This window comes from Gopherus evgoodei, chromosome 8 (genome assembly GCF_007399415.2).
Source record: "Gopherus evgoodei ecotype Sinaloan lineage chromosome 8, rGopEvg1_v1.p, whole genome shotgun sequence".
NCBI lineage: Eukaryota > Metazoa > Chordata > Testudines > Testudinidae > Gopherus > Gopherus evgoodei.
In genome coordinates this window covers 78,038,200-78,052,186 of record NC_044329.1, presented here as the reverse complement: position 1 = coordinate 78,052,186, position 13,987 = coordinate 78,038,200, and the positions used below count along the sequence as shown (strand labels likewise).

At 39.2% G+C, this 13,987-nt stretch overlaps 1 protein-coding gene across 4 annotated transcripts in view; it reads right to left on the bottom strand.

Annotated features, from left to right (window-relative positions):
• The window catches only part of ARHGAP29 (Rho GTPase activating protein 29), a 76,617-nt gene that overhangs the window by 39,130 nt on the left and 23,500 nt on the right, over positions 1–13,987 (bottom strand). The window lies entirely within an intron of this gene.

The following is a 13,987-nucleotide window of genomic DNA, read 5'->3' as shown; positions in this document are numbered from 1 at the left end:
TTTCAAGAAGTCATGTGATCATATTTGCTTTCAATTTGTCTTCCTCCTTCTCTCCCCCACCATCCAATTTACCTTATGTACTGGAAGACAAATGAGAATTTCCTCCATCAGTGAATATTGCATCAAGTTCAAGCCCTCCATCCTTATTGTTCTGGGCTGCAATATCTAAAAGAACACCTAGGTTTCTAGAATGAGAACTGTGACAGACTACTCTGAACTATCGAACTATTGCAGAGGTTAAGCTGGCTTATGTAAAAGAAAAGAGTTGGAGACCTCCTGCAACAAACATTGGCCCTCTTGATCTCCTAAATGAAAAGATATGGCTGCGAATCCAGGACTTTTTCTGCTTCCTTCACTATTACTCCTCATAGTGAAAGTTTTGTTTTTTAAAGTTGTATCAGCAACACAACACCAGACATTTTCCAAAGGATGCAAGAGGCCTGGATTGGTGTGGGGGGGGGTGGGGGGGGGTGGGTGGGTGAGAAATCCAACCCCCAAACTTGACTAGAGATGTGGCAGTTCTCTTTTGTTTTGGGTTTTTGTTTTTTGCAAGTCAAGTCTAAAGGTGTTCTCACAAAGCTAAGAAAGTGGGTTTTTTTTAGACATTAAAGAGTTCAGTAGCTTGCCTATGACAGATAAACTTTGGTTTGAATTCAACACCAGCCTCTCTCTAGTAGAAAACAAAACCATCCTAAAATTAAAATACAGCCATAAGAAACGTCATTTTCAGACTAGGTATGGAGAAGGGGAATGGGGGTGGGGAATCAGAATAAATGTATCAATCACAAACCAGGCTAAAATGTGATCAGTATTGCCAGCCAGTCTTTTCTCCAAAGTTTTCAGCAAGTCTTTAGTTCAGAAGGCAATATAAGCTAAATGGCTGAAAAACATATAAGAATATTACTAAAACTTTGTCAGCACATAGTTTAGCCTTCAGTTCCAAAGACACCAGAAATTCCAATCTCCCATTGCTTTATGGCTACTCATTCATCTTCATCAGTGTCAGAACGCTACAAGTTACCCTATTTTCAAATTTTGGACACACTTCTCAAAGGCAAGCTTTTGTCTAATAAAGATTAGCTAGCGATAACAGCCTTGCAACTATGGATTCCGTTCATCCAAAACAAAATAAAATTCTATAATCAAGCTTGTCAGCTTCAACATAACTTCCTGCCAAGTCAGTTTCAATTACATTACATACAGTTGGGAAAAGCACTGTGGTATCAGTGGGGTCAAGTATTGTTTTGTTTCCCGTGACTTTTCACCAAGCCCAAACGTTTTATGAAAAGTTGTATGTTCCGAGAAGTGTTTTTGAAAACAGGTTACACAAGGGGTAAAATGCAGAGATTAAAATTAAGATTACATTATGCTTTGTTTAAAAGCAAAGAAAAGATATGGTTAGCTGCCGCATTTCCTACATTGTTCTTTAAATCTATGCAGGAGATCAAATATTAGAATCAATTTAACAGTTTCTGTTTATGAATTTTCTGCAGAGCTCTTTAGCAATATCACTTTGGACTATCATCCATGTGCATTATTATGGAAAACACACACTAAATTATAAACTAGGTAGCAACTTCCAAACTATTCAGACCCAAAGCTTTTAATGAAGATTTCAGTTTAATATGAAGTTGTACATGATAGATTCAAAGTTACCACAAGGCCTATTACCTCTGCTCACTGGTATACCCCAAATGTTAACAGAGGAAATATATCTGGGCAAACTATAGTGTTTTTTTTTTTTTAAGATGCCAGCCCTCACGAAGTGAGATTTTAAACAGAAATTTATCAAATTTATCAGAAATTTCCATTCCAGAATCATGGACAGTAGAGGCTGGCTCCCCCTAGACACCAATATTGAGTAAATGCTGTTTTCATTAAATTCTTCAGAAGGATTAAAATATATTATCAGCAATTACATCATCTAGATCACATGATTGAAAACCAGCATCAAAACAAAACAGATCTATTTAAAGACAACTTTATTCTGAAGTCTCATTCATGCCAACTCAGTCAACTCCCATACTGTTTAGTAGGAAACAATCAGCATTCTGATCTGCACTGGATCCAGACTATGAGACTCCCCAATGAGCATCGCAGACTAAGCAAAATGATCGTGCAACAATGAACTATGCTGAAACTGTCTAACCCAGGCATCTGCAGGTTTTGGAAGATGTCCAAATTAGCCCATCCTCATTTTTGTATTTTCCCTCACCAGCCACACTGACTGACAAGATTCTATCGCATTACTGTCTAATCTGCCAGAGGTCATGATCAGTTGTAGTCAAACACTGAAATTATTTCTTAATGTTCTTTAATATTGCTATAGATCAGCATAATATATGGCCAAATCAAAAAGTTACCATTGCTCTTTAGTTGAGTCCTATGAGACATTCTTATCAGACAAGCAATCAGTGCAACTCCTAAAGGTATGTCTAAGGATAGTCATATTTGACATGAGGTTTTGGAAAGTTTAATAACTATCAGAAGACACTTTAAGATGCTTGGATGGATAGATGCATAAAGGTGCACTAGTGTGTGTTGATTCCGAATGCACAAGTATGTTTCTGTACACTATACAACAACTAAGGGAATATCTACACTTGAAAGTTAATTCAGACTAATGTGAGGCATTAATTTTAAGTGCAATAGGTATTCCTGTCCATGTGTAGACAAACCTTAACCAAATCAACAACATACATTTAGCTCCCAAAACAGGAAACAGAAATCATGCTCGGAGGAAGCCACTGGAAATTAACGGAATAGAGAAAAATATGTTAATACAGCCACAAGGTTAACTCTGAATTTTGTCGTTTAAGGCAATCTGTGATGTCTACTGTCAGTGTGGCATTTCAGAGGAGATCCTCGGTGATTAAATATCAAGATATTTCAGGATTTTGAAACTTCTGATCCTACATAAGCCTATTTTTCAATTTTAAAAATGTAATTATTGCTTTACTATCACCATAAGAGTGAATGGGTAAGATATCCCTCCACCAAGGCCAACATAATATTGCTGCTACCCAACAAAAAGTCCAATCAGCTGAAAGATTGACACAGGTGGTGTTATTCTGCTCTCGGTATACTAGCACACGGGTCACAGCTTGCTGTTGTTAAGGTTTCACAACAGTTGCCATTATAAGCTTGTGGTCTCAGCCAATCAAGTTTCTACGTCTGTCTTGCAGACAGTTTTCCCAGGAACTTCCCATTCTGCAACTCAAACCATCCCTACAGAGTCACACTGAATTAAGGACCGAGGAAGCAAGATCCCATTTCTGGTTTGAGACCCTTGCCTCTGCCCCAAAGTGATTTTCTGGGGGAAAAAGAAGCAAATAATTAACTGTTTTTGAGCAGAAGGAGGTTGAAGTGTAAAGAAGAATATATTTTCTATTACTATAAAAAAGTCTCTAATCACTTTTGAACAGCCCAACAGCTGAAATACCTAGGGGTTGAAAGGTGAAGTCTGGCACGGAAAAGCCCTTACTGGGAACAGAAACTAACTACAGAAAAAAAAAAGTTTTGATTTGATCAAGTTACAAGTCAAACAAAAAAAACCACATAACATGCAAATTTCCCCCTAAGATCAAAGAAACTGTAATTAATTACATTTGAGAAACAGAATACAATTATGTAATTAGAGATTACTATAGTTGTATATTCAAAAGGGCATATGTTTAAGTTATGCACCTAACCTTATCTTTGGCACTTCCTCATTTCGGAGTACTTAGCAGGAGGTCCCACACTTTCGACTTGCCTATATGAATATAGTTTGCAGCAAGCTAGGGTGTAACTCTATCTCACACTAGACTGCCATGTACTAAGTGCCTGCTAAGTGATGCCATTCAATCTACTCCCATTTCAAAGTGGGGTAAATCAAAGCGCACTACAGATTTTTTTAGTATGGCAGTAGGCTCCACACCGACATTTAGTGCATTGCCCACTAGCACAGGGCAGACTTACACCTCAGCTTGCTGCAAACTAAGCATTTGTATAGAGAAGCCTTTTATAGATTGTGAAGGCTGAGCTTCTTGCACACACCAGGGGCTTCCTGCATTTCTCCTCCCTAGTTCCCTATGCATCTCCCATTACACTTTATTGCAGGGACTCCCTGCAACTTCCCCTGCTCCGTCCCCAATTCTTCTCCACAAGCCACGGACTCTGAACCCCCTTCCTCACATGCCAGGGTCTCATATTCCTTCCCTTCCCATTTGAGGAGCTGTGTGTACATCCCCACTTCCTCCTTCTCCCCATCACCACCATTCTTTCTATCTGAGAGATAAGTCATTCAGAGTGGGAGGATGGGAAGATATGAGATGAGGAACTATGGCTGGAAAGCATTATTGGGTGCCATCAACCACATCTTTGATCTTCAAAACAACTTCAGAACCAATAGCTGTGGTTCTGTTAATCAGATGGCTGAGCTCCCTGTGTCTCCCGTTTTTCCCCTTTCGGTTTTCCAATTTCCCTCCAAATCAATAGCATTCTGTCCACTGATGCCTACAGCACTTCCTGAAATTCTGGAATTGATCAGATGCAGCATGAAAGGGTTTCTAATCTTGTGCAGTAATCATGGTTTTTTGAGGTGTGTCCCCCTATCAGTGCTCCACTGTAGGTGTATCCGTGTCCCTGCACCTCAGATCGGAGATTTTAGGTAGCGTCTGTTTGAACTTCACATGTACTCTCTCCGTCTCATGCTCTGCCTCGAGGCTATCTAGCGCTGCATGGGCAAACTGCTCTCAATTCCTTCTCTACTGCAAAGCTCATGGGTAAGAATGCCGAAGTAGAGGGGAGGGTGGTTAGTGGAGCACCCATGGGGGACACATCCTGGAGAACCACGGTTACTGCTTAAGGTGAATAAATCTTTCTTCTTTGTTTGGGACTGTTTTTGATGAAAGCTATGGAAGTGGAAACATCTCATGGAATGAATTTGAACTCTGGTTGGAGATTGGGAGTACGATAACAAGTAATGCAGTCTGATATCCCTTTAGAGAGTCTTTGCTTAGCGACTCAGGATCCTTTAGATCTCTCTGCAATAGAAAGGAATAGTCTAGGAGATTTTCTGAAAGGCTTAGTTCTAGCCAGATAGAACACCAACGCTCTCCTGATATCAAGGGTGTGTAATATTGCCTCTCTCTTATCCCAGACTGGCTTGGGGAAGGAGGCTGGGAGGTGTATAGATTAGTTTATGTGAAGGTGGAAGATAGTTTTGGGAGGAATTTGGGGTGTGGTCCCAATGTAACTATATCTCTGATAAAAAATTGTAAATGGGGGTGTGCTCTTAGAGCCCCTATTTCTTTGCCTTAATTCAAAGCCATTGATAGTGTATTGATGAAGTGGCTTGTAACAGATATAGATATAAAAAAGTGACTGTAAGACTCCTTTAAGGATGATCTATGCCGATTTTGATTTAACAAATGGCCTTTTCACTATCACTGATCAGCTCTGTAAAGCCAGATCTTTGTACACAACATGCAGCCATTTTTTGTTTTCAACTCTTTGTATTCAGAAAACCTTCAGCATACTGAGAAGCTGTCTGCTTTTATGGATTTCAAAGAAAAAACTGCCTTAAAAAGATTTTATACCTCTAATTCATCTTGCAAGCTACAAGTACAGAAAAGCCACAAATAGTAAACTGGCTAATGCCTCTTTTTTGTTAATCAGGATCACGGTAACCATGAATTCAGCCTGCTCGTTATCAAGGAATCATATTTTTAAAAAAGCACCACAACAAGTTCATACATTTTTGTTTCAATAATGTGTACACCATAATTCATATCAAAGTTCTAGTATACTACATTGTAGCAAAGGTAGTAAATTCAAGCCAGTGACGCATTATATGGAAAGCAAATGGGAATCAAGTATGATACAGATCTGTTATCTAACACACCAAAACAAAAACGTTATTCTCTGAAGGAAAGGACGAGATCTAATGAGTAGGGAAAGGGAAAACCAGGAGAACGCAAAACAAGAACAGAACCTAGATTTGAAAGCAGTTTGCAACAGGATGCATCAGTCTCAGGAGCTTACCTCGAGAGGGACAAAGATTTAATTCAGTGGGGTCTACGGAAAACATTTGAAAATTACTCTTCTTAAAAACCAACACCCCTCCTCCCCAAAAAGACAAAATTAAATTTGTTCCTAAGATAGGTAATATACAGAAGCTAGCAATGTTTATGTACAGTTATGGTACAACTATTTGGTACCATAAATACATTTTCTAACATGAAAAAGTATCAGAGGGGTAGCCGTGTTAGTCTGGATCTGTAAAAAGTGACAGAATATCCTATGGCACTGTAACAGACGTATTAGAGCATAAGATCTCGTGGGTGAATACCCACTTTGTCAGATGCATGTAGTGGAAATTTCCAGAGGCAGGTATAAATATGCAGGCAAGAATTAGTCTAGAGATAACAAGGTTAGTTCAATCAGGAAAGATGAGACCCTCTTCTAGCAGCTAAGGTGTGAACACCAAGACAGGAGAAACTGCTTTTGTAGTTGGCTAGCCATTCACAGTCTTCGTTTAATCCTGAGCTGATGGTGTCAAATTTGCAAACGAACTGAAGTTCAGAAGTTTCTCTTTGAAGTCTGGTCCTGGTTTTTTTTTTGCTGCAGGATGGTTACCTTTAAATCTGGTGTTGTGTGTCCAAGGAGATTGAAGTATTCTCCTACAGGTTTTTGTATATTGCCATTCCTAATATCTGACTTGTGTCCATTTATCCTTTTATGCAGAGACTGCCCAGTTTGGCCAATGTACATAGCAGAGAGGCATTGCTGGCACATGATGGCATACATTACAGTGGTGGATGTGCAGATGAACGTACCGGTGATGTTGTGGCTGATCTGGTTAGGCCCTGTGATGGTGTTGCTGGTGTAGATATGTGGGCAAAGTTGGCACTGAGGTTTGTTGCATGGATTAGTTCCTGAGTTAGAGGGACTATGGTGCGATGTGTGGTTGCTGGTGAGAATATGCTTAAGGTTGACGGGTTATCTGTGGGCAAGGACTGGCCTGCGACCCAAGGCCTGTGAAAGCGAGGGATCATTGTCCAGGATGGGTTGCAGATCATTGATGATGCTTTGGAGAGGTTTTAGTTGAGGACTGTAGGTGATGACCAGTGGAGTTCTGTTGGTTTCTTTCTAAGGCTTGTCTTGCAGCAGGAGGCTTCTGGGTACACGTCTGGCTCTGTTGATCTGTTTTTTTATTTCCTCATGTGGGTATTGTACTTTTGAGAATGCTTGGTGAAGATCTTGCTGGTGTTGGTTTCTCTCTGATGGGCTGGAGCAAATGTGGCTGTACCTCAGCACTTGGCTGTAGACGATGGATCGTGTGGTGTGTCCGAGATGGCAGCTGAAGGCATGAAGGTAAGCATAGCGGTCGGTGGGTTTTCGGTATGGGGTGGTGTTTCATATTTTGGAAATCAGTGATTAAATATTGAGTTGTAAAGTATCTAAGATTTTGTCTAAGTTTTTTAGGGAGGTAGATGCCTTGCTCTGCTGTCACCCAGAAAGACTTCTGCAGCAAACTGGTTCAATATTTTGTCAGTCCCAGACTTCAAATCATTATGCCAAAAGGCATTTCAAATCTGCGCCCAGAAGCATTACAGTTCCAGGTAAAATTTCTAGTCCAAAGAGGTTTTGATAAGCCTCTGAACTTTTGGATGCATACCCAACTTAAACCTTTCATGTTTGCCTCTCACTAACCGGTATTGGCTAGAATGACTTTCATATAGATTGTGTGAGGTAGATTTTCCAGGTTGCAGTAGTTACATGGAAGTTCTGCTAATCTGTTTCTTGGTAATCTTTCTAATCCATTGTAGAGGAATGAGATTTCTCACACACTTACTTGCTCATCCTGATCCCTGGAAGAGGACAATCTATGGGGCAGGAGCAAAAATAAGTTAAAGAATATTAGGGTCCAACTCTGACTTGCTGCCCAGATGTGGAACACCACTTCCCATATCCCTCCACAACTGTGATACAGTACATTTTATATTGTACCAGACGGGTAGCCGTGTTAGTCTGTATCCACAAAAACGAGGAGTCCGGTGGCACTTTAAAGACTAACAGATTTATTTGGGCATAAGCTTTCATGGGTAAAAAAATCCACCTCTTCAGTCTATGCCCAAATAAATCTGTTAGTCTTTAAGGTGCCTCCGGATCCTTGTTGTTTTTATAAAATGTACTGGAATCCATAGAGTACTAATATAATTACACTTTAAATAAGAATCTGATGAAGTGAAAGAGGAACATTAATCCAGATTGATAGATCTGAGCAGCAGACTATTACAGATCTAGCTATAAGATTTTAATTAACAAAAAGTACGAGATTATATATTTTATTTCCTCAAAATGATTAGATGTTTTATCTGATGAAACAGATTCCATTCTGGAATTAGAAGCACAATTTAGGAAAATAAATATTTGCAACAAAGTGTCAGATCTCCACTTGAGTGATTACAGCCTGATCTTTCTGAACATTCAGCTTTTGCAGGAAGACTCTAGACAATCTCTTGTTTGTATGCTTAGGACACTTAAAAGCTAAATTGATGTATCATTTTTAAAAGGAAAACAAAGTTGTCAAATCAAAATGTCTGCACTACTTACTTCTTAAAAGAGATAGTAACACATACCAAATGTAGTTTTTGTCCTAAAAGAAGCAGTGATGGGTATGTCTTGAAAAATGCGCACACTTTTATACGTGCAACTGTCAAAAATCCTACGTTTTCACTTCACATTCCTTTAAAGCAGTTAAATATTTTCAGCAAGTTGACTTGTCAACTGACACCAGCAAGCCAATTGTTGCTTTGCATCCATTTCACATTTAAATTCATAGATTAACTCTCCTTGCAAGGGGAAAAGCGCCTTTGGAAAAAGCCTACCACAAAGTAGCTTTTCATCACTCTATTTCAATATGCCGAATGCCACATTCCTTCAACTTTTGTATTTTATTAGACTTGAGATTCCAGTCTCAAGAAACCTAGTTGTGTTCAGCCATGCAGTTTAATCTTTAGAATATATTAATTTTTTAAAACCGGATTTAAAGCCTATATTTCATTTTTAAAAGTAGTAAATATAGTACAGATAATTATTAGAATCTCCTTGTTTACCTGCTTTTGACAAGGAAGACCGAACACAATGCTTGGCCCTATTAACTGATAACTTGCTAATTTTCTAGTGTCTTCCAATAGTTCGACAATATACATTTCAGGGAATAAAGTTAAATGAATACATTGCTTTGGAGCCTTTACTTCTGGCACATTTTAATCGTTACATCAAACACTTGGATTGTATTGATATTGATGTTAAAATTGTAAGTGGTTTTATGTATTTAAGATTACATTTTTCATAACAAATATATTAGCAATGAAATCAAAGTGCTCATAATCCTTTTGGAAAGTCAGAAATTAATTAAAAATAGATTTAAAATAGTTATACGTTATTGGGAACATTATGTTGTAATTATTTCAGTGCCTGAGGTGCACATGAGATGTTGACAGTCCCTTGCTGGATTGTAAACTGTTCAAACATGTTCTCAGAATATCATAGCATTTTCTAATTCTATTTTAAGTAAATAGCTACCTCACATGTTGGTCCAAGTTCTTAAAAAAAAAAAGAAGTCAGTGTTACTTCTATACTATAAATGTATATAAAACAAGTCAAGAAGGAAAACATTTCAGAAAGACTATTCTCAGAAAGTTGATATTACCATCCCCTGATCAGGAAAAACCCATTCTTGATTATAAAAAATCAAACAAAACCTTAAGTTGGAGACTCAAAATTAACCTTTGCTAATCCATATCAAGAGATTACAAAAATCACTTAACCTTTCAGTCATTTTACATTTTAGCATCCTGATCTATTATTTGTTCTGCACAGCCACTCTCTCCTCTTTTGGCCTAAGCAACTGAATGAAGAAGCTATTACTTACTGACAGCCCACCTAGTCAAAGGCCACACAAAACCAGGATTATGAGATTATAGGATGTTAGCAAAGAGCATTAAAAAAACACAACAAAAGAACATGAAAAAGGAACCTTGCTACTTTGCACACTTTATTATTAGTGTTTTAGATACTGCATGGTAAAGGTCATTTTTCTTTTGATAATAAAAAAACTGAGCAAAACTTGAACTTTAAGAAGGATTCAAATCAATATAGTAACCATCAGGGGGTATGAACTGGACAAAGAAGAGCTAAATCAAGATAAGTCTCAGTTTCATTTTACATACCTCATTCATGGAGCAATAGAGGAAAGTACTAAGATATACAGAAGTGTATGAAAATTTTACTGTGGGTAGAATGTCCCAACTAGCATTAGACATAAAAACCTGGGCATGTGACTAGTTCAGTTGCCGTGATGCAATGTGACCGCAAACAGACATACAACATAGCTTTTGAAATAGAGAAGGACTGAGACACTCAAGACCAGTCCTTAGGCTATTGCACAAAGAGCACTTGATTCCAGGAGGCGCTGAACATATGTAATTAGACATGATCCCAGCTATGAACAGCTTACAATTAAAAATGACACAGACTATATGGCAGGAAGAGGTCAAATCTGTACATACGTTTACTTTTTGGCTATGTATTTGTACAAGACTGTTCCCAACTGCCACAAAACCTGTTGCCTAGCTACTAAAAACTAACCAATGCCAAAGGACATGTGAGGCTGTCCAGAAGCTACACAATGGGAAAAGGTGATGGCCAAACTGGGGGAAGTATTTTTGAATAAGCGACATATTTAATACCTCTCTCCTACTCCCCAACATAAGACCTATGTAAATTGAGGTTACATTTCCATCATCAGTCAGGGCTGATGTCATTAAGCACTTTAGCCACATCTGACGACAATTTTTTTTATTATTAAAATCTACCACTTTATTCCAGACCTGTCTTTATATTCAAATTAAAATGTTGGGCTCTATTACATCTCCCTATGGATATCTAATCAGCAGATCAATCTCAACATGACTAAAACAGAGCTCTTAATCTTTCCTTCAATCCATCTTCTTTTCAGTTATTTTGGACAACAGCACCATCCTGCCTGTCATTCAGGCCCACAACCTGAGAGTCATCTTCAATTTATAGTCTAGAAATGAGAGAGATCTATCTAAACATTGCAGATTCTTTCTGTACAACATCTAAGATACGTCATTTTCTATCCATTCACACAGCAAAAATTCATCCAGGCTCTGGTCTTGCATCTCGATTACTAGAGTATCACTACAGTACTCTGGCCTTGATACATCCATTCAGAATGCTGCTGCAACCATAAATCTCCTAGCCCAGCGGTTCTCAAACTGTAGGCCAGGACCCCAAAGTGGGTCGCAGCCCTGTTTCAATGGGGTCGCCAGGGCTGGCGTTAGACTTGTTGGGCCCCGGGGCCAAAGCCCAAGCCCCACTTCCCAGGGCTGAAGCCGAAGCCCAAGGGCTTCAGCCCTGGTGGCGAGGCTCAGGTTACAGGCCTCCCACCTAGGACTTCAGCTTTGTACCCTCTCCCTAGAGCAGCAAAGCTCAGACTTTGGTTCCCCACTCCTGGGGTCCTGTAGTAATTTTCATTGTCAGAAAGAGATCATGGTGCAATGAAATTTGAGAACCCTGTCCTAGCCTATTGGTTTGACCATGTCACCCCTTTCTTTGATACAATAGAGAAGTGGGAGCCAATGGAGAGATTCAAACATAAACTACTTGTCTCCACTTCCAAGGCCCACATGACCTTACCTTCATCTTGCATTCACTACTGACATGTCAATTCATGCCTCCCATCGACCAATGATCTCAGCCTCCACAGCCTACTTGTTAATTTCTGAGCATGCACCTTTCTACATTCTCCCATAGCTTCAAAGGCCAGAAGGAACTACTGTGATCATCTAGTCCAGTGCTCCCCAACCTTTTTTGTCTGGCAGATGCCAGACGAGCCATGGAGGACTGTGGTGGTGGACAAGCATCCGCCGAAATTCTGCGAAAATCAGCGGCATTCGGTGGTGATGTCTCTGGATGACATGGCTTGTCGGCACAATTTCGGCAGATGCTTATCTGCTGGCCCGTACTCAGATGCCATGATGCCTGCGGGCATCACGTTGGGGACCCCGATCTAGTCTGACTTCCTGTATAACATAACGCCAGAGAACTGTCCCAAAATGATTCTTAGAGCATATCTTTTAGGAAAAATTTACAATCTTGATTTAAAAATTGCCAGGGACAGAGAATCCACCATGACCCTTGGTAAACTGTAATAATCCTCACTGTTAAAAATGTATGCCTTACTTCCAGCTTGAATTTGTCTAGCTTCAACTTTCAGCTGTTGGAACTTATTGTGCCTTTTTCTGCTAATCTGAAGAGCCCATTATCAAATATTTGTTCCCTGTGTAGGTATTTAGACTGCAATCAAGTCACTCCTTAACCTTCTCTTTGTTAAGCTAAATAGACTGAGTACCTTGAATCTATCACTATAAGGCAGTTTTCTAATCCTTTAATCATTCTTGTGGTTCTTCTTGGAACCCTCTCCAATTCATCAGCCATCTCCTTGAATTGTGGACACAAGACTCCAACAGTGATCTGACCAATACCAAATAGAGGTAAATAACCTCTCTATTCCCCTAGTCGAGATTTCTGTTTATCCATCCAAAGACTGTGGTAGCCCTGGCCACAGTGTCACACTGGAAGCTCATGTTCAGCTGATGATCCACCATGAACTCCCAGATCTTTTGTAGAGTCCTTATTTCTCAGGCTAGAGTCCACCATCCTGCAAGTATGGCCTACATTCTTTTGTTCCTAGATACATACATTCACATCATATTGTATGCTTGGGTGCCCAGCTTACCAAGCAATCCTGATCACATTATATCATTCAGCTGTCCTCTTCATTATTTATCACTCCTCAAATTTTTATGTCATTTGCAAACTCGAACAGTGATGATTTTGTTTTCTTCCAGGTCATCAACAAAAATGTTAAATAGTGTAGGGCCAAGAACCCTGCAGGACCCCACTATAAACACAACTGCTCCATAATCATTTCCCATTTATAATTACATTTTGAGATTTATCAGCTAAGCAACTTTTAATTTACGGTCTGCCATGTTCATTTTATATTGTTCTAGTTTTTTTAGTCAAAGTGTCGTGCAATACATAAAATTTCTTACAGAAGTTTAAATCTATTACATTAACACTATTACCTTTATCAACCAAACTTGTAATCTCAAAAAAATATATATCATGATAGTTTGACAAGATCTATTTTCCCTTTACCCATGTTGATTAGCATTAATTATATTACCCTCCTTTTAATTCTGATTCTCACACTTGAGAGAAGTTCCCTGTAATTATCCCCCTTCAGACTGCTCCTTAAAACTCTCTTTTGCGCAATGCTGACAAAACACTGACAACAGTCAGACCACGGGTGTGCTGAGACCTCTGCCTACCATGTAACCAATATTGTCTCATTGCTTCCTTGTACTCACCCGCATCTTCGTCTGTAGCCATCTGTTGTCTCCTGTCTTATAATTAAGGATAAGATTTGGGCATGGATTTTGTGACTATCAGCTCTCTGAGATTTTTTCGGCTTCACCCTCCTGTGGTTGGGCTCGGGCTTTGTCTTCAGCCCCTGTGACCATACTCGGATTCTGTACATTTTTACCATGACTGCTCTGTGAAGTTTGCATAATTTTACCTTAACAAAAATCATATCCAGTTATAATAGACTGTAAGCTCTTTGGAGCAAGGAATGTCTTTTTGCATGGTGTTTGTGCAGCACCTATTACAATGGAGTCCTGGCCCACGACTAGAGATCCCAAGCACTACAGTAACAAATTGCTATTACTAATAATGATTTGACATTATTAAACAACTCTGCTCAGGAATGCAAGAAATTGCTTCACTACAATGCTCACAATCACTATCTCCAAAGGATTTGTGTGAACGTTTAGTACACTACCCCTTCAAAAGTGCCCTTTATCTGTAGCTACTTCAGCAAACAAAATTAGAAATAGCTTTT